General features: G+C 40.8%; 1 protein-coding gene across 3 annotated transcripts in view; it reads left to right on the forward strand.

Moving 5' to 3' along the window:
- The first annotated feature begins 233 nt into the window (after positions 1–233).
- The window catches only part of LOC134215124 (slit homolog 2 protein), a 136,922-nt gene continuing 116,257 nt past the window's right edge, over positions 234–20,898 (forward strand). Inside the window, exons 1-3 of one of the 3 annotated variants that reach the window (XM_062694373.1) lie at positions 234–451; positions 576–628; positions 793–898. The gene's annotated coding sequence lies outside the window, so the exon portion shown is untranslated. The remainder of the gene's footprint in view (positions 452–575; positions 629–792; positions 899–20,898) is intronic. The other 2 variants (XM_062694374.1, XM_062694376.1) reach the window with 2 other exon arrangements.

Here is a 20,898-nt window from a genome sequence, read left to right on the forward strand (position 1 = left end):
GAACTGTTCGTGTCTCTCAAGTGCAGGATTCTCCCCTCATTTTCGCAACTGGTGGATCGTTAGTGGGGTGCTTTACGAGGCTAGCTGCTCCGGAGGGGACCTGCAGCAGGAGACACCCATCCTATATAATGAATGGACGCGACCTCACTCGAACTGGTGTGGTGGGGTCGCTCATTGAGACAGCTCGTTCGTTCGTTTTCAGTTCCATAGTTTCAGTTCACGTTTTCAGTAGAGAAAAGCACTCGCTGCTGGGTGGACGTGGATTTTAGTTCGTTCGTCTCTTGTTGTGTACCGGAAGAGGGAGTTTCACTGTGAAGATTTTTGTGTAATTGTGTGCAGCAACAGCAGTGCACCTTGGAAGAGGAGCTCTGAATTCTCATTCACCCACCCTCTGAGTTGATTTAAATTTTTTTTTCGGGAAAATTTCTGTGTTTGTCTGACTCGGTCGAAGGTGTGTTACTTCTAGCAGTTCTCTTTGTGTTTCGTGTGCTACGTTCTACTTGGGGTGTGCTCCTTCTGCGAATTCGGCGAAGAATAGCGGGTCGTACGGCGATTGCTTCTGTTGTACGTTTTAGGGACCAGCCGATTCCTGTTTATCTGTGGTTCTCAGGAATCAGAAGTGTTTCGTGTAACGCAAATAGAAGCAAGGGCAGTTCATGGTGTTTGTAGTGGTGGATGTTTCAGTTATCCTTACATATTCGGTGTGAATAATTGTGTTCCGGGATCTTGATTTTCTACCCTGCTCAAGAGACAGCGGTGGTGCTTACGGATAATTGAATTTTATGCTTCTAGGAAACTAAGTTTTATTTTTTTATGTGAAATCCATATTGAAGATAGCGAAGGAAATCGAATCAATTCTTCGAGGATAAACGAAGCTACCACAACGGATCGGAAAAAGGTGAAGATTTTTCATTTATATTTTTTGCAAGGAAAAAGACATCCCTGAATCGGTATATTTCCTGTTTGAGACACTCTACAAAGTTGACAGGACATGTCTCAGTTTGAATGGACTTTTCTCGTTCGGAAGATTCCAACAGTGACCAACCTACGAAAGCCATTAACTCGTAACGGAATGAAAGTGTGGAAATGTGTCCTTGTCATTTAGTGGTTCTGTCACTGGAAGAAATTTACGACATTGACCAGGACGGTTGCGCAAAAAAGGAAAGCTGAAGAATGAAAGTTATCTTCAAGGTGATCTGAGCCGGCGATAACGAGTTTACCTGCCATTTACCAGTGTTTTACGCTGTCTTGAAGCAAATTTGATTAGCTACGGTTCATAAATGAACCTGATAAGAAGAAAATTATGGCGACCGACCATTGGTCTGCCAGTGAAATGGAATTCTTCAATCTACTGTCGGTGTGAATTGAATAAAAGTGGATGTGGATTGGAACGAATTACTTTAATCTATTATGTGATAAATCGTTCGAGTGTTTGTGTGCATTAGACTGGGTCACTTTACGTATGCGAAACTTGTTCTAACCAAGAAAGGTATTGTTTAATCCATTTGATGGGGACATCATAAAACCGTTTTCTGAAATATTAATGATTAGTTATATAATTAATCATTAATCCACATTACACATACTCCAAACAAAAATATGGTTTTGCATAATTAAGAACAGATTTGATTTTGAAGGGTGATCCCACTTAGTAAACCAATTTTCTCTTCTATTCAAAACATAATGATAACAATATTAAAAACATAATGTATTCAATATTAAAATCATAATGGTGAAGTTCGGCTAACTTCGATTCATTTTTAAATGTGTCGCCTAGGCTCACAAATGGACTGGAACAGTCTCTTTTAGAAAAAAAAAAAACGTCTCAAAACGACCCACCCTAGTGTGCATATCAGTGAGCATCATCATCATCGTGTGTGACAATGGATCAACTTTATTGGATGTGCCTAGCGTTGCGCCAGTAGGATCCAAGCTTCACACATTTCAGTAGACCCCCCCTCTTGGGTAAGGCAGACTAACGGAGTGAGAATGCTAAGCGAACAGAAATGATACGGCTGCACCGGCAAAACTGTTGGAAACAATTTAAATGAATTGTCTGGCTTTTGTTGGGGTGACGGACTCTGATGGAACATATTTTGCGTCGTCTTTCAAAACGTGAAATTGGTGTGTTGTGGGATAATTTAGCTTAACAAGATGACAACGGCAGGAAACAAACGATCGAGCGGGTTTTGATTTTTTCCGAAGACGTTTCTAAAGGAACGATGGTGTACACATTTCACTAAGTAGGAATTATTTGGAAGCTAGCACTGATATGGTTTATTTTTCTTTTGTGATACAAATCCTAATTTAAGTTATGTTGAATCGGCACACTTTAAGGCATATTCATTTTATTTTTAAGACGTTCGTAGAACTAGACTGCTTTGGTTGCGAATTTTGAGGGCTAAGGCTAGGGCTTTGGGCTACGTTGGTACGTCGTATTGGATAATATATAATGCTACTCCCGCAATAAGCCTTCGCACCCTGAATTAGGTTTATGCTTACTGAAGTCTTATCCAGCACCTTCTTGGCGTGCGCCAAGACAACTGTCTACCCGCTCGATCCTGTCTTAACCGAATCGTGGTGTTGTAGATCTCAATGCCATACTGATCTCTCAATGCGACCACCAGATCTTCGGGTTCTGCTATCTCGTCCAGGCCTTAGCATAAGGCTCTTATCAGAGCCGCATCACCTAGCACCTCAACGGCCAACTTTTTATATGCGGATGTTTTCCGCGCAGCAACTTTCTTCAGGGCAAGAATCATCTTGCCCTTCAGCGTTCTATGGATGCAGTGGACATCATCGCCTAGGCCAGTGAGCTTTCCATCGTCCCGCATGATCTTCAGGACGTTGTTGGCCGTGGCGATTATTGCTTCGCCTCTTTCCTTCCTGCCGTGACCATTGGTAGGTGTACCCTTTCCTCTACGGGCACTCCACTTCGTAGTCGGAGGAGTCTTCGTTCCCTCTGTTGCAACTCTTTTCGCCTATTTGGGATTCACAATATCCACCCAGGGCAGGCCTTCCTCTCGGCGAACTTGAGTATCCCTTGTTGACCCTAGCTGGCCTACTTGGTTGCAGCAACTCATATATGACTTGAACTGGTTCTATATGAGTCACATAAACTCGTCTACGACAAGTGTGCTGTTCAGGTTTCCGCCGTTCCTCAGAGTCGACACCCTACTTGACCTTCTCCCGGTGTATCTCAGTATCTTCCCTCTTTGACGGTACCGGCTTGGCACGAGCTCCCTTCAGGTCGGTTGCCAAAAGAGTCGACTTTATCGTCAGACGTCGCTCCGGCATCCTCATTTCTATAAGTTTTGGTTCATGCACTCGAGTCCCACGAATTGTGCGAGAAATTAGGTCCGCCACTTCAGAGCTCCGCAGTAGCACGGTATGGGTCGCTTACTGTGGGGGTGCCCAGGTACCCAACAGGCTCCGTTAGCTGTCTGCCATCACAAACAAAACAGACGTGACTCTTAATGCAAATTAGTTAAGAATTTACCGTCTTCAAAACACTAGCACCATCGGTTACACAATCGACTCGAATCCTGACGCTACACTTTGGAAGGCAACGCTTTAGGGCCGATGTCCACGTAGCGGTTTTGAACTTGCGTGCGCGCGGCGTCAACGCAATTGCGGTACGAAGTACCCAACAACAAATAGAATCATGCACACGCACTTGCGTTAACGCGGCGTCGACACGCGTCTTATTTGCGGCGAGAGCTACCGCAAAGTCACCGCAATTCCCCACAGGAACGCAGCGTGCACGCGAGTAATTTTTTGACATTTCTATTCTTTTCTTTCCAACAAGATTTCTAATGGGAAAATCTGCAGAAGGAATCTGTCAGAGCGAAATCAAAACAAACAAAAATACTTCGCAAATCAGTTCATTTTGGTTTCGCAAATTAGTTTGCAAATAACAAAAGTTTCAAATCTAACTTCTTTAAAATAGTGCTAGTGATAGTTCGGAGCAGCAAGTGTTTCTTCCGTTCCTATGTTAATACCAGTCGTGATCAAAACACCTTTGGAAAGAACTGACAAGCAAACATCCCAGGGTGGCGAATAGAGTTAAAGTCAACGGAAATATGTGCGCAATAGTGTAGTGACGTTGATTGTATTGTATTGTACTAACTTTATCAAAATAAATTAATTTCCGAACAAATGGCGATGTGACAGTTTTGGACTGAATGATGAAGCAGGCAAAATTCAACCAAAAAAGCGCATTGTGGGCAACGGTACTGCGATCGGTCCGTGTTGCAGTGGAGTGAAAATTTATTTAGAGTACACTGACCCAACATATATGGGTCACTTTGTAACAATAATTAGTCACTCAATTTTGCATGTTGATTAAATGGAAATGACTCATATTAGTGTGTGACCCATGCTTGTGGGGTCAGTGTACCAAATATGTAAGAGCGGCTGAAGTATCAGACCAAAATGTTTAATGACTTTTTTATTAGGGAATAAAATGATTCGTAAATAAATAAATAAATAAATAAATGAAACTAATGAAAAATCGTACCCCGTATATCAAAAGACAAGACAACTAAATGCTTGGATCCACTATTTTTCAAGATTAATCTCCCCATATGAAGTAATAAATTTATGTTGGAAATAAAGAACATTATGACATTGTAACAATATTTATTTATTATGATTGTAAAAAATATATTGGGATTAAGCAAATCAATACCAAATTTCTGCCTCTCTGTCTGTATTGAGAACGTGTTTTTAAACAATCGGATTGTGTGGCACGATTTAAATTTCACAGAACTACAATTAATTTCGAAAGTTAAAACTTTTCATTTTAGAATTAATGGGAGACTTTTAAATCGACAGTGAATTGATTTTTCTACTCTCTACTAAATAGCATGAATGGAACTTTTTATTTTGGGGTAATACTGAGTTACTGTCTCTAGTCTGCCATCATATAGGTATGTAAAAACTCATGACATGTTTTTAATAGCATTACCCATCGATTCTTGTTCGGGGGCAATGAGTTTCATACAAATCAAAATCAAGCTTTTATATTTGTAATAAGGGGAATGACGGCTTTGGTAGGTTTTGTTCTATTATTGTCAGGGGGTTTTTTATGATTGATTATGCTCAAATTTGGTCTAAACATTCTTTGCATATAAAGGAATATTGTGGGAAAATGTCATAAAATTATGTTGACAAAAACCCCCCTGACAATAATAGAACAAAACCTGCCAAAGCCTCCTTTCCCCTACTTTAAATATTTGACGTTTGATGTCTTCATGTGAATCGATAACTCGATTCATATTGGAAGAGAATGGAAAATGACAGACTGACAACAGCTGGCAGACGAATGACATTTGGCGTGACAGATAGATTTGACGGTAGAAGTTTTGCGGCAAATTACCGCTTGTCGTGTGCATTCCCAGCCTGATTCAACGCCGAGTAACGCTGCGTCAACGCAGCTTGAAAAACCGCTACGTGGACATCGGCCCTTAATCCCCAACTTCCACGTCCACGCGTTCAAACGGTGTTTGATCATCGCTCAGCAGTGATGCTATAGTGATACATTGTTTATGTTTGTTGAACTAGATTCCCATAGCCATCAATGGGTTGAGACCTTAGTAGAGATCAATTGAAGTCCTTTTTTAAAACGGATTTAATTTAGCAAGAAGATTTCATATTAAATGGTACATTTTGAAATTCAAAATTTGAACTGAACTGACGTTTGCTAACATCCTCACTTCAGTTGTGCATCATGGTATCCGGAATAGTTGACTATAGAAGTCAGATTTTATCCCCTTAATAAGGCTAAATAAAACTATAGAAGTAACGCACTGTATAATGCTTTATTGGATGTAAATCTCTAGTCAACCACATATAGTATATGTTATGATGATAATTAAACTACGCTATGTCACCATTCCGGGTTATAAGAAGATTGAAAATATAACGAACACATGAAATGGGATTCAGCTTTACAGTCTTGTTCAAACAATAATATATTTGGGTTCGGTGGAAGTTGATCAGTAGGTTGATCCTTAGATGTATCCTCGAACCGTTGACCTTCTATCATCGGTAGTGGTTTAAGATGCGCCACATTACGTTCTATACAGCGACCCGTTGATTTTGATTGAACAGTAGCATTCCCAAGTAACACACTTTGTTCCTTAAAAGTTCATAATACTTCTCCAACACTTCTTGCCATGATTAATTTTAGTTACATCAATGTGTCTTATGACCGCTTGTAGTGCCTAAAAAGCGCAAAAACTTATGACTTATGAGACGAATTTTGTCATCTAGAAACTCATGCGAAACATAACCCAAACAAACATTTATATGTTAGAAAAACGTTATTTTAACTATGAGAAAACAAATAATAATACCATCTCTCACACCATCTCAAAAAAAAAATAAACAAAAACAAATACATTTCAAAACTAAAAATGGGTAAATTCAAAGAACTCTGTTATGATGGATGGATGAAACACGTCACAATTCTAGAAATATGAATCTCTATAAATTCTTATTGACAAATTTCATATGCGGCTCTGGCTCTATGGTAAAAGTAAATATTTTACCTACATAAAATTTACGCGCCAATCAGAAAATTGATCTTGTCATAAGACGAGTTAATACAATCCCATTGAATTCCACCAACTGGGGTACCACAAGGCTCAATACTCGGTCCATTACTCTTCTCGATGTTTATAAACGACTTACCATTGAGTTTATCTTTCTGTAAATTTCACCTATATGCGGATGATTGTCAGCTGTACATCTCCGGAGAACCGAGCACCGCACCTGAAATCGTTTGTCGGATGAACTCAGATGTTCAAAATATTTTAGAGTGGTGTGAACAGAATGGACTGATTCTTAACGTGAAAAAAACACAGACTATAATTTTTCACACTAAACGTGCAACCTTACCTTTTGTTCCTCTAATTAAAGTTGGAAACGATTTCATCACGTATTCTAATGTGGTTAAAAATCTTGGCATTCTTATGGATTCAAATTTAAATTGGACAAACCAGACAAACGCTGTTTCCAGTAAAGTCTACAACGCCTTGCACTCCCTACTTTTGCTGCGGCATTGTACTCCTCAACACATCAGGATTCAACTTGCCAAGTCACTTTTAGTACCTCTATTCGATTATGGAGACATATTGTTTGGTCTTGTATCAAAGGCAAATCTCAAAACTAAACCAGGCTTTCAATGCAGTTGTAAGATACGCATACAATCTAAAAAAATATGACCATATATCTGCCTATAAGAAGTCTTTACTTGGTTGTGATTTTGTGAATCATCTTAAGCTAAGAACATGCATCCAAACATATAAAATTATAAATGACCCTTAAATTTACCTCCGAAACTTCTTCAAGGTTGCCCGCTCTTCTCGAGCATTACTACTTATTGTTCCAAGAGCCCTTTCTAATAATTTGAGAGATTCTTTTCGTGCCCGTGCTGTCAAAATTTGGAACGAATTACCTCGTAATCATAGAAGCGAAACGACATTTGTCTCTTTCAAACGAAATATGAGCATTCACTTCAATTCCCAATAGTACTTTGGTATGAAATTACTTATTTTATTGTGTTAGAAAATAGTACATAGTTGCGTAAGCTTTGAAAACTGTTATGTGGTTATTTATGCGATTATAAAGATTATGTAGATAAAATAAATAAATAAATAAATAAATAAATGGACTTTCATACCGTTTCCATTTTTATTCCTATACCTTCAACTTGAGTATTCTAACAGTAATCTGCTAGAATTGGAAATGAACTATAGAGCTCGTTTCCTACATCCAATTAGAAATTCCATCAGTTACCTTCTCCTATCTATCACATTGGCAGCTCGTTAACCAAGACGGACCTCTGCCTCTTCAACCTAACCCAGAAATTCCAACAAATTCCGCATGAACTCGTGGCAAGTGCAGAGGTATATTCGGCTTGCAGCGGGCGAGTGATTGCATCATCATTTCCTCCCTTTCCCTACATTGACTTGCATTCTGACGTGGCAGGCGCCAGTATGACCTAACAAATGAGATCACCAGTACTTGTACATTGAAGATGTGTGCTAGTCCCAAGCAAACATCTGTTGGTTCCCTGTGCAAGAACAGCTGATCTGGTCATAATGGAGTAGCAACTACGAGCAGTCAATCAAGCTCAAGCTCAAGCTCAAGCTCTTCTTCCTTGGAAGATTAAGGGCAGCTCATCCCGCAAAACTCTTTTAAACACCAAGTAAGAAGGTGCTACTCCGGCCGTAGTGTGTGGTGTAGAATTATACATGAGTAAGAATGACCTGAGGTCCCACATCCAATCTGAATTTGGGGACTGTTGACTGATCTTAAGATGCTTTAAAATGGTCTTGTTCGCTCGCCCAACTTCCCCATTCACTTGCGGCCAATACGGCGTTGTTCTTCGTAAGGTAATACCGTATTCGTAACAGTATGATCGTAGTTCCTCGCTTACAAATCGCGGCCCATTATCGCATCTGATTGACTCCGGGATGCCAAACCTGCTGAAGGTCTCATGTAGCGCTTGGACGGTAAGCTTTGCCGTTGATTTGTTTCATGACGATGGCTTCAGTGAACCTGCTAAAGTAATCCACTAATACAAAGAGCGTGTGTCCCGATGGAAGTGGTCCCATAAAATCGACGGCTATGTCTACCCATGGTTTTTTTTCAGGCATCTTTGTACTTTTCACCGGCTCCGGTGGTCCAAGAGAGGAAACGAAAATACATTGCTTACACCTTTTTACGTTGAACTCAATCTGCTTGTCCATTGACGGCCACCAAACCTTCTGACGTAGACGACGGTTGATGGCCGCCATGACTGGATGCGCTTCGTGTGACAAAACTAATACCCGTTCGCGTAGCTTAAAAGGAATAACTAGTCGATTACCCCTCAGTAATACGCCATGGACGTTGCTGAGCTCGTATATGTATGGTTTATAATCCTTTGTAATCGATTCTACAGCGCCTGACTGAAGACACTCTAGTACTTGCTGAAGGTCTGCATCGCTGGCTGTCTCTGCCCTGACTTCTTGTAGTGTTAGCGCTATCGGAACAGACTGAGACACAACATTTCGTATGTATTCTTCCCCTTTTTCGTCAAACGGCTCTGGAGGTAAATTATGAAGCCTTGAAAAAACTTCAGCAGGGTTAGCCGTCCCAGGAATATATTCTATATTATACGAGTAATTTTGCAATTTGAGTACCCATCTCTCGATTCTGGCACAAGGTCGAGATCTGGGACCAAATAGGAACTGTAAAGCTGTACAATCAGTAAATAGGGTGAATTTGATTCATAGAAGGTATATACGGATTTTTTCCACGCCCCAAGCGAGAGACAATTCAACAAATAACTTGTCCCCAATAAGAAGTCGATGTAGTGATTTAGCAAGAGTGAGTGCCATTTTTGTTGATGTTCTGGATTTGAATCCCGTTGCGTTCATATATTTTTTTAAGTATTTTTTTTTCTATTTTAGGCGACCAAATGAAAGAATCGCATGAAAGACAGTCATGGAAGGATGCTAAGCTTTATTTTGAAATTAAAATTCCTGATTTATTTTAATAGATATATGCGTGACTAGTCGAAAAATTCCTTATTCCTATATATTCCTTTAAGGTCACTCCTGACGGAATCCAAGTTTAAAAGTGCTCGCGTTTTCGGGGGCACACCATTCGATACGGAAGCAACGCACAACTGTCATTTTTATTTTTTCACGCATGCTGCGACGCAGCAAAACTAAATCAACAAAAATGACAGTTGTGCGTTGCTTCCGTATCGAGTGGTGTGCCCCCGAAAACGCGAGCATTTTGAAACTTGGATTGCGTCAGGAGTGACCTTAATTCATCAAGTTGAAAGTGGTAATAAACACAAAAATAAACAAGATATTGCACACTTCTATGTCATTTCACGGAACAAACATTTTTTTAGATTTTTGTAGCATGCCATTCATTCTTCGCGTTTCTATAGATATTGAAAGGGGCAGATATGTAAACATCGCGTGACATTTTGATCGAAATGGGAAATTGCAGTACTGGGTCCAATCCATAATTCGGGCTGCCCAGTGAAACCCCAAAATTGACGTTAGGGGACTTACACTTATTACGTAAGCATTTATGGGGGGAGGAAGGTTTGTTATTTTCTACCAATAAATAAAAATTATTTGTCTGAAAACAATCTTACAAGAGAAGAGGGAGCGTCGAAAACTCAGAAATAGTGCTTACGTAATAGGTAACGGAAAAGATATTTTAGTTACAAGATAAAGATTGTCGCTTCGGTTCCCTTTGTTCTGCTGTCTGAAACATGTTGGGTACCGAACTGTCAAATCGTATGTATTTTTCCTTCATTGACATTTAGCACCCTATCACCAGTAAAAGATGTTCCGTACAGAGACGGCAGCGACAATCTTTATCTTGTAACTAAAACATCTTTTGTGTACGGCCCCTTAGGTGCCTGCCAGAGTAGACGCGTCTACGCGACGCGGCGCGAAAATTGCACACAAAGGAATAACAATCAATAATAAGGAGCTGTCAAATCGTATGGACGCTTCGCTTCGCTTCGCACTTCGCGTCTACTCTGGCCGCACCCTTAGGCTCTAGGCTATTTATTGTTTGCTTCTCACTGAGGGGCGCATACTATGATGCAGAATCAAGCATCGCAGGCGATGATTGGCATTTCGAGCGTTAAATGTCAAAATGGTTGACTACAGTCATTCTATTGGATGAATCGCGCAAAATAATATCTACGATGAATTGAAATCAAGTGTTACATCTGTTTGTCTGCACTGCCTTAAGATCAGACGAGAATTGTTGAATGGTTAACCACTAGCGAGCTATTCGATGATTTAGTCACGTGTCAGTGCATACACGGTGTATTTGTTTGTTATTTTCAAAATATAAGTATCTCTGGAACACCCACTACACGATAGTATAGGCTTTCCTCTTTCACGTAAGTGCAATTGTAAAATGTTCTATCGGGGGTCATTTTTCCATACATTTTTGGTGGAGGTGAGTTTGGTGGTGAATAGGATAGATACGGTTTCCATTAAAAATACCAAAAACATTAGAAATTGATCTAGTTCCCCCGATAGAACATTTTAGTTTACCCACGACATGAAAGAGGAGACTGTACACTTTCGCGTGGTGGAAGCTTCAGAGACACTGATGTTTATATGGATTATTATGGATGTTGGGCAGATAGTAGCGGTACTTTTTCGAACTTTCGACAACTGCTAGTACTTAGAGTTCGTAGCCATGATATCGTGATGCTGAATCGGTTGTTTTTATCCGGAAGGTTTATTTTTCCGGATTGGACATTTGGCTGAATACGACATTTGGCCAAATAGGTCATTTGAAAAGTGAGAAATGTGGTGTGAAAAGTGAGACATCTCACTTCACACTGCTTATTTCCCACTTCTTATTGTGAAAAGTTATTAGCGCGAAGTGAGTAGTGAGACGTCTCACTACTCACTTCTCACTTATCATTTTTTACAGTGAGGAGTGAGAAACTAGGAGTGAGAAGTAAGACGTCTCCATCCTCACCCCTCATTTCTCACTTTTCACAGTGAGAAGTGAGTTTGAATAGAGGAGTTAGAAGTGGGGCGTCCCACTTCTCACTTCTCGTTGTAAAAAGTGAGAAGCGCGAAGTTAGTAGTGAGAGGTCTCATTACTCATTTAACAGTACTTACTTTTTACAGTACTCACTTTTCACAGTGAGAAGTGAGAACCGGAAAATGGCCCTTTCGTCAAAATGACCATTCCGGTTAAATAAGCCTTTCGGTCAAATGAACCTTTCAACAAAATGACCGTTTCGGAAAATGACCCTTTCGGCCTAATGACTTTCGGCCAGATGAGTTTCGGCCTAATAGTTTGTTCGGCCAAACGACCGTTCCTCCACTGCAAGTGCTATGAAAGAAGAAGTCATCTGTTGTATTGTGCGTGCTTCAGGTGTTTTTGCAGATAAAATGAGAGAAAAAGTATTTACCAGATGGAAAAACCATCTACTCCATAGCCTTTTGAAGAGAAATGATTGCATTTGAAGAAGGAATTACTTTCTTATTCCGGAATTACTTACTATTCTGGAAAACGCGGGCATTAAAAAAGAAATCATCAACACTTTTTCAAGGGCATGCGGTCTAGTCTGTTGACTTATTCTAGGAAAATGTGTGATAAAAAGCATGAGCATGAATCTAGCTTTCCGGAGTCCGGACCATCCCGACAGAATCATAACATAATTAGTGACATTTCCATCAATTTTCTGGAAAAATATTGCTTTTTCATTTATTATGTTTGCAAAGATTACAAGATGATGGTAATGTATAGGAAAGCGCCTTGGAAAGCGATTTAATATTTCATTTTACTACGCTATTTCAAGACTTAAAGGGGAAAACCTTGTTTCACTCAAACGCGCTCTCAATTTGCATTATACAGTAGACGTTCGATAACTGCAAGTCATTTAACTGCAACTCGATAGTTTATCAAACGACATTCACTAACTGATACGTAATTGCGATATACGATTTTGCAGTTATCGAACGGCTAGTGTAAGAATGATAACGGACGCGCTAACAATTTGTCGCCTAATACGCGATAGCACATTTCATGCACACTCCAATGACTGGTAAAAAATCTTGCTCATTTCGTGGTAATGACGCGTTCTACAAGTCCACGATCCATCAAGCACTAGTTATTCAACTTCACTGTCTCGCGACTAGAGAAAAAATAACCCATATTTTGCTCGACCGCTGGTTGTTCAATAAATCCTTCCAGGTTACTACAAAACTTTTTCTCGTGGACTTCTAATAATCCATTTGAACGTGCTATAAATATAACACACGACTGAACAAAATTGATTTATTGGCCTGTGCTGCACATAAAAGTCTTCTCCATTCAGCTCGGTCCATGGCTGCACTTCGTCAACCACGCAGTTTGCGGAGGATCGGCAAATGGTCCTCCACCTTGCCCGCTGTGCACCTCGCCTTCTTGTTCCCGTCGTATCGTTGTCGAGAACCATTATCACCGGATTGCAGTCCGACATTCTGGCCACGTACCCGGCCCACTGTAGTCTTCCGCTTTTCGCGATGTGAACGATGGATGGTTCTCCCAACAGCTGATGCAATTCGTGGTTCATTCGCCTCCTCCACGTACCGTCCGCCATCTGCACCCCACCATAGATGGTACGCAACACTTTCCTTTCGAAAACTTCCAGTGCGCGTTGGTCCTCCACGAGCATCGTCCAGGTCTCGTGTCCGTGGAGAACTACCGGTCTAATAAGCGTTTTGTAGATAGTCAGTTTGGTACGGCGGCGAAATCTATTCGATTTCGAGTACGTACGATTTCCAGCCACTATGCGTCTCCGAATTGCTCTGCTGGTATCGTTATCAGCGGTCACCAGTGAGCCCAAGTACACGAATTCTTCAACCACCCCGATTTGGTCACCACCGATAAAAACTCGTGGTGGGTGGCTTACATTGACCTCTCTTGAGCCTCTTCCTATCATGTACTTCGTCTTCGACGTATTGATGACTAGTCCAATCTGTTTAGCTTCGCTTTTCAGTCTGATGTAGGCTTCCTCCATCCTCTCAAAGTTACGTGCCATGATACCAATGTCGTCGGCGAAACCAAATAACTGGACGGACTTCGTGAAAATCGTACCACTCGTGTCAATCCCTGCCCTTCGTATTACTCCCTCCAAAACGATGTTGAATAGCAGACACGAAAGACCATCACCTTGCCGTAACCCTCTACGCGTTTCGAAGGGACTCGAGAATGCCCCTGAAACTCGAACTACGCACATCACCCGATCCATCGTCGCCTTGATCAACCGTATCAGTTTATCCGGAAATCCGTGTTCGTGCATTAGCTGCCATAGCTGGTCCCGATCGATTGTATCATATGCGGCTTTGAAGTCGATAAATAGATGATGTGTGGGCACGTTGTATTCGCGGCATTTCTGCAATACCTGACGTATGGCGAACACCTGGTCTGTGGTAGAGCGTTCACCCATAAATCCCGCCTGGTACTGCCCCACGAACTCTCTTGCAATTGGTATTAGTCTGCGGCATAAAATTTGGGAGAGTACCTTGTAGGCGGCGTTCAGCAATGTGATTGCGCGGTAGTTGCTACAATCCAGCTTATCGCCCTTTTTGTAGATGGGACACACGACACCTTCCATCTACTTTTGTGGCAGAACCTCATCCTCTCAAACCTTGGTAATCACCCAGTGCAGCGCTCTAGCCAGTGCCTCACCACCGTGTTTAAACAGCTCTCCTGGTAGTTGGTCAACATCAGGTGCTTTGTTGTTTTTCAACCAGCCGATCTCCTTCTGGATTTCCTGGAGATTCGGAGCCGGAAGTCGCATGTCCTGCGCGCGTGCTCCTAGGTTCATTACCATACCGCCACCGTTGTCTGCCATATCGCCATTCAGGTGCTCTGAACAAAACTGAATAAATCTTAATTTTTAACTCCTACAACTTCTTTTCTACCTCTTGAATCCTTGAGACATCTTTGGAGGGCTTTGGGTATAAAAATGTAATTCCTGGAGTCTTTAGAAACAATCATTAGGTAGTCGATTTCTTTGGGTTCCTAGAAATTTCTATGATTACTGTTTAAATTCTCATTAACTTTGAAGTCCCCTTTTCCGAACGCACAGGACTTGCCAGAGAACTATTTCGTACATAATCTACTTGCGTTAAACTTTTTATTATTGATGATATTTTTGAAGGCCTGATGCATTTTTTTGAAATATTCATTATAGTCATGATAAGGTCTTATTATATTCATAGGTAGGACAACGCATTGACATTTCCACCCAGGAACATTCATGCGTAGGACATGTCCTACTTGTCCTACCCACTCCCGGCGCCACTGCAAGAAGTATTTGAAATATTCCTGAAATATTTGCGAGAATTGCAAGCAAGTTTTTAATATGTTGAACAACAATTCCTCAGATTATTGGATGACAAGTTGAGTTAAGTACTATAGAATAAATTGTTCGCCATGAGAAACTTATGCATGCAATCAGATATCCCTGCCATTCGTACATCCAAAAAACAAATCTGACAATTATTATATAGTCTTGGCATATACAAATGTGTAAGATTTTAATACATTAATTGTATGAAAATTTTCTGAAATTTTCTAAGCCAAATTATTAAACAATTTCTGTAAGACTCTTATGCAGAACTGTATTAAAATTTACCATCCGCTGGTTGGGTGATTTTCACGCGCACTTATACAAATGTAAATGCACGTGAGCCTCAACACATATCGCAACGATGCTTTCGACGGGGAATTTTGTTCGATTGTTACTTATTTAGAATCGGTCAGATAGGACTATCGAACCAAAATACTATTTTTTAAAATGCTTAAGAAAGAACCATTTCCGCAAAGTTCACTTAAAATATTCATAGAGGTACCGTTTTGACTCAAATTTCAAACATGACAGATATTCCGAACAATCGCGTTTAAATGGCCATTTTGGCTTTATTCGTTTAATTTATCTATAGGATCTAAAATTGGTTTGTAGTCTTGATCCCAAATGTGAAAACTGGTAAAAACTTTAGTTTGAGGGCGACAAAACGCCTGTGTTCGGAATATGAGCCATGTTCGGAGTTCGGGATTTGAGCCAAAACAGTACCTATTTTTTATATAGAAACCAATGTAATACATGCACGTAATGTGTCGCATTATATGTGACCAATCTAACTTGGCTAACACACTTAATCAAGTGCCAACAAGTATAAAACTTTATGCAGCCATGTTAATCTATTAATTTGCCACCTCTTTGGAGTGTTTTCGGCAGTTTCGTTATGATTCATTAAACTTACCTATTCGCCATGGCTCATAATCAGTTGCCTATCCACCCACAGCTGCCGCAGGACATAAAACCAAAAGCAGCACAATGAAGTAACAAACGACAAATGGCTACCCTTTCACGTGTCCGCAATTTTTCCTCGTCCCACCGCTCGTCAAACCTTTATCATCACCGTCACCCTCTTGTTCGGACGGAAGGCGGAAGTCCAGCGACTTACGCACGCATCACACACACCTTCTTTCTCCGCACGAGTCCTTAGTAGATAGAGACAGAAGGCCGGACACAGCCTGTGAAGGCTGTCATAGTCAGGATCTAATTTAATGACAGCTTGGGGCGCGGACAGCAGTGAGCCTTCCGACGCGACGACGATGCTTGGTTGGCCCGGGCCAAACCGCGGAACATAAAGGTCCTCCTGGCCGGTTGGGGGAGACATGACAAGGGTTCCATCAACTTATGTCATACAATGTTGCCGGTTACACATTTTATGTGAGGAAAAAATTAGCCCGGAAAAGGAATGGCACATCGTGTGCCGAGTTCCGATTGTGGTTGACAAGTTAAAGACCACCGACCGCCCCCGTTCTCGTCGAATATGCGTGAGTTCTTGAAATGGCGTTTTCAGGTTGCGGTGCCAGGTCCTTTAATTGGATACAGAATGGTAGAAAGGGAAGATAATTGGCTACTTGGCTAGGATTTCTATGTTGCGCAGGGGTGGGTGTGTTCCGATTAGAAGCTTAGAGCTAATTTTACCGTCATTGGCGGTGAGGATTAGCCTATGTGTTCAAGCGATAATAGTAAGGCAAAACTATGTAACCCTCATTTTAACTTTTGTCTTATGGATCGTGAAAACATAATGATGTTTCTTTTATCGTTTCATTGCGAAAAACATGAGCAAAATTAGAAGACATTTTCACTATTATGCTAATGTGCTGTTGCGTTTTTTTATTGAATGATATAATAATAGAAGTCACTGGTGTATAAAGTTTTCTTGGGACTTATTTTAATGAGCGTCTTAGCCTATTAATAGTGTAGCAGAATTGTGCCTGTCATCAATTTGCTCGTATCGATCAAATTTTGAAAACATTTTTTCATGGCCAAACTTCCAGTTGGTTCTGTCGTCGAGGTTAAAATAGCTTAAGTACCATGGAAAGTCTTCAAGTCAACAGCCACCGTACACTAAGTATACGAAAAGGCTATATGATTACTCCAAACCCGAACTTTCGATAGAAGGCCTGGAGTCCCATATTGTTAAATTCCAAACGACTCAGCTCGGCAAATTGAGGTGATGTCTGTATGTGTGTATATATGCGTACAAAAATGTGAGACATACTTTTTGATACTACCATTATTCGAATCATCGCGGAATGCGATCTAATTGTCCTATTGAAAATTGGCTATCACAAAAATTCTTTTCCATTGCTTTGTTTTTAGTGGGATGAATATCGGAGCTATGAGATGAAGTCCAGAAGCCAGGAGGATAGGGTTACTATGTGTTTTATAAGCGAAACGGAAAAGACTATTCATACATAATCACGTTCCATAAAATGCAGGTAGATTTATTTTTCACTTTATGATTCTATACAGCTTCATTTTTAATTTTTTATCTACTTCGGAAACGGATCTCAGAAACATTTTTTAATACCAACAATATTACGATCTTTATTAGTTCAATTCTAAAATACAACGTTTTTACACATGGTCTGCCAAAACTGGTGCCATACCAGTCCGAACCAGGCAAAACTGACCTTTGTCATAACAATTTCCCGAAACGACTTTAATGAATCTCTAATGGGACATCGTCACAGCGTAACGAACATCATTCGCGATAAACGTGGCCATTTTTGTTAAGCTCCCCCTCGGATGGCATTCCACCTTTTGCTGCCCCGCTATACGGTTGGCTGTTATTTGCTCGTTTTAAATTTTCCCCATTTATGTACGTGCTACCTCTGATGTTGCTTTAAGCAGACTGGAGGAGGAAAAGGTTATTTAAATAAAGTTTTAATTAACAGTCCATGTGTTCAGGAAATCTGAGATGTGGGAACTGGAGCGTCGCTATAGAAGCAAAGAAGGATAATCCATATGATTTGAATTTGCTATCATTTAATAGAGTTTACTCATATGCAAATCATTATTTCAGAAGAGACAAAAATTAGAAGCAACTACGAAATAGATTTCGTATTTTAAAATGATGATTTCGTGCAACAAGCAACTAGATAACACACTTTAAAATATCGCTTACAATCGATCGATATATGAACGATATCAGGGTAAAGCTTCCCTCCATAAGTGTGAATAATAAACGGGGTCGTTTGAACAAAGGTCGACTTGTTGGTTCGAGCAAATTTGGGATTATTTTTAGCTAGCGTGGATCCGCAGGGGACATACATGAGTGTCTATCATGAATGAAGCGTTTGTATTGGCGTGGTTTGCTGAACGGGTTGAGTATTCTGCCTTCTACCAATAATTCAGGAACGTAATGCATTTGGCCCTCTTTCATTCATATACAAATGTGTAGCAATTCATTAAAGCAATCAGAAGCCCCTTAATGGATAATTGCTTTGCAGTAAACCTCCCGTTTTAGAATTTTCGTGACTCAATTTATCAGAAAGTTGTTTGAATGATTAAGCCATAGTTTATCAATATTTAAAAACTATTCAATTAACCCTCTACAACCCAAAAACAAAATCACTATTCTACCTTCTAAAATCGATCTGAAGTCGTTTTGGGCAATATAAATTTTGATTCGCAATTTCATAAATTTCACATTTTGATTTTTTATAATTTTGTTTTTGTGAGTTCTTTATCCAATAAAATAATTTCTTGAACCAATAAGCTTTTTTGATATTTCAACATATTTAGAGATTTAGAGAGCTGACTTATTGCTTTTTTTATATTTTCAGAGTTATTTTTTATTTTCCGTGTAAGAAGTTTGATAAATATTTTAGAATGTATCATTCACCATGATAGCCTTCTATTGAAAGAGGTTAGTTGTGAAAAAATACTTAGCTACAAATATTTCACTCTTCGAGGGTTTACGAGCAAACACGAACGAACAATAAATTACTAGTTATTCATTTTTGTTTTATTATTTTTATTTCAATAGTTATGTTCACACAAACTTAATATGACTTGTGCATAGTTAAAGTACAACCAAATTAAATTAAAACTTGGGAGGAGTCCTATAATTGCAAATGTGGTTGTTCAGGCATAGTGGAGCGAAAAAGTCAATATATGAACCACTACAATGAGCATGATGACCGTACACAGTTACTACTCCGTGCTTGAACAGAACAATCGTAATAGGACGTCGTCAAAGTTAATATTTCTAAGATATGTCGCCACTACAGTTAACATAAAATCTTTAATTAAGGAGAAATTGCTGGTTCTCGCCAACGACTCATCGCTTAAATGCAAAATTGGGGATAAAGGCAGCAACAAACCACCTTTGACGACTTCCTATAGACGGGGTAAGGGATTTGCCTTTTCAATTTCATTGTGCACAATACGAGAGCTGGAATCTAAGGAATATGTCCTATGGCAGAAGTTTCCGCGCTGATACTCTTCTTTTCCTCCCCTCTCCATTATGAAGGCAATCTTGAAATAAATGTTTTCTGGTTTGGTAATTCACCGAGATTAACACTGCCTTAGGTCCAGTAAAGAATCACATTGAAATAAAATCTTGTGTATGATCCATGACGTTGGTTGTGAATAACCTTGCGTCCAATTTATTCAGTGAAGTCAAACATCATATTTAAATTCTTGGAGAACACTCTTGGGTTTTAATCCTGGAACTAAGCTTGAACAGCCGTGAACTTTAGCCGGCAGGCAGTTCTTCATCCTCCCATATTTTCTGGATAACGAGGTGGATTGATTGATGCAAAGTGATATCCCAGATCATCTCCCGTCGTCTGTCACCATTAGTGAATGAGTTCGTGGGAAGTTATCAAGCCGGCTTCGTTGACGGCCGCTCGACAACGGACCAGATCTTTACTGTACGGCAAATCCTTCAAAAATGCCGTGAATACCAGGTCCCAACGCACCATCTGTTCGTTGATTTCAAGGCGGCATACGACAGTATAGACCGCGTAGAGCTATGGAAAATTATGGACGAGAACAGCTTCCCTGGGAAGCTTACCACACTGATCAAAGCAACGGTGGATGCTGTGCAAAACTGTGTGAAGATCTCGGGCGAACACTCCAGTTCGTTCGAATCGCGCCGGGGACTAAGACAAGGTGATGGACTTTCGTGCCTGTTGTTCAATATTGCGCTAGAAGGTGTCATGCGGAGAGCCGGGTGTAACAGCCGGGGTACGATTTTTAACAGATCCAGTCAATTTATTTGCTTCGCGGATGACATGGACCTTGTCGGCTGAACATTTGCAAAGGTGGCAGAACTGTACACCCGCCTGAAACGTGAAGCAACAAAAGTTGGACTGGTGGTGAATGCGTCAAAGACAAAGTACATGCTTGTGGGCGGAACCGAGCGCGACAGGGCCCGCCTGGGAAGCAGTGTTACGATAGACGGGGATACCTTCGAGGTGGTCGAGGAATTCGTCTACCTCGGATCCTTGCTAACGGCTGACAACAACGTTAGTCGTGAAATACGAAGGCGCATCATCTGTGGAAGTCGGGCCTACTACGGGCTCCAGAAGAAACTGCGGTCGAAAAAGATTCGCCACCGCACCAAATGTGTCATGTACAAGACGCTAATAAGACCGGTTGTCCTCTACGGACATGAAACATGGACAATGCTCGAGGAGGACTTGCAAGCACTCGGAGTATTCGAGAGACGGGTGCTTAGGACCATCTTTGGCGGTGTGCAAGAAGACGGTTTGTGGCGGCGAAGAATGAACCATGAGCTCGCCCAACTTTACGGCGAACCCAGTATCCAGAAGGTAACTAAAGCCGGAAGTGTACGATGGGCACGACATGTTGCAACCCTGCAAAGATGGTGTTCGCTTCCGATCCGGCAGGGACGAGACGACGTGGAGCGCAGCGAGCGAGATGGGCAGACCAGGTGCAGAACGACTTGGCGAGCGTGGGTCGTATCCGAGGATGGAGAGATGCGGCCTTGAACCGTGTATTGTGGCGTCAAATTGTTG

This window comes from Armigeres subalbatus, chromosome 2 (assembly GCF_024139115.2).
Source record: "Armigeres subalbatus isolate Guangzhou_Male chromosome 2, GZ_Asu_2, whole genome shotgun sequence".
Taxonomy (NCBI): domain Eukaryota; kingdom Metazoa; phylum Arthropoda; class Insecta; order Diptera; family Culicidae; genus Armigeres; species Armigeres subalbatus.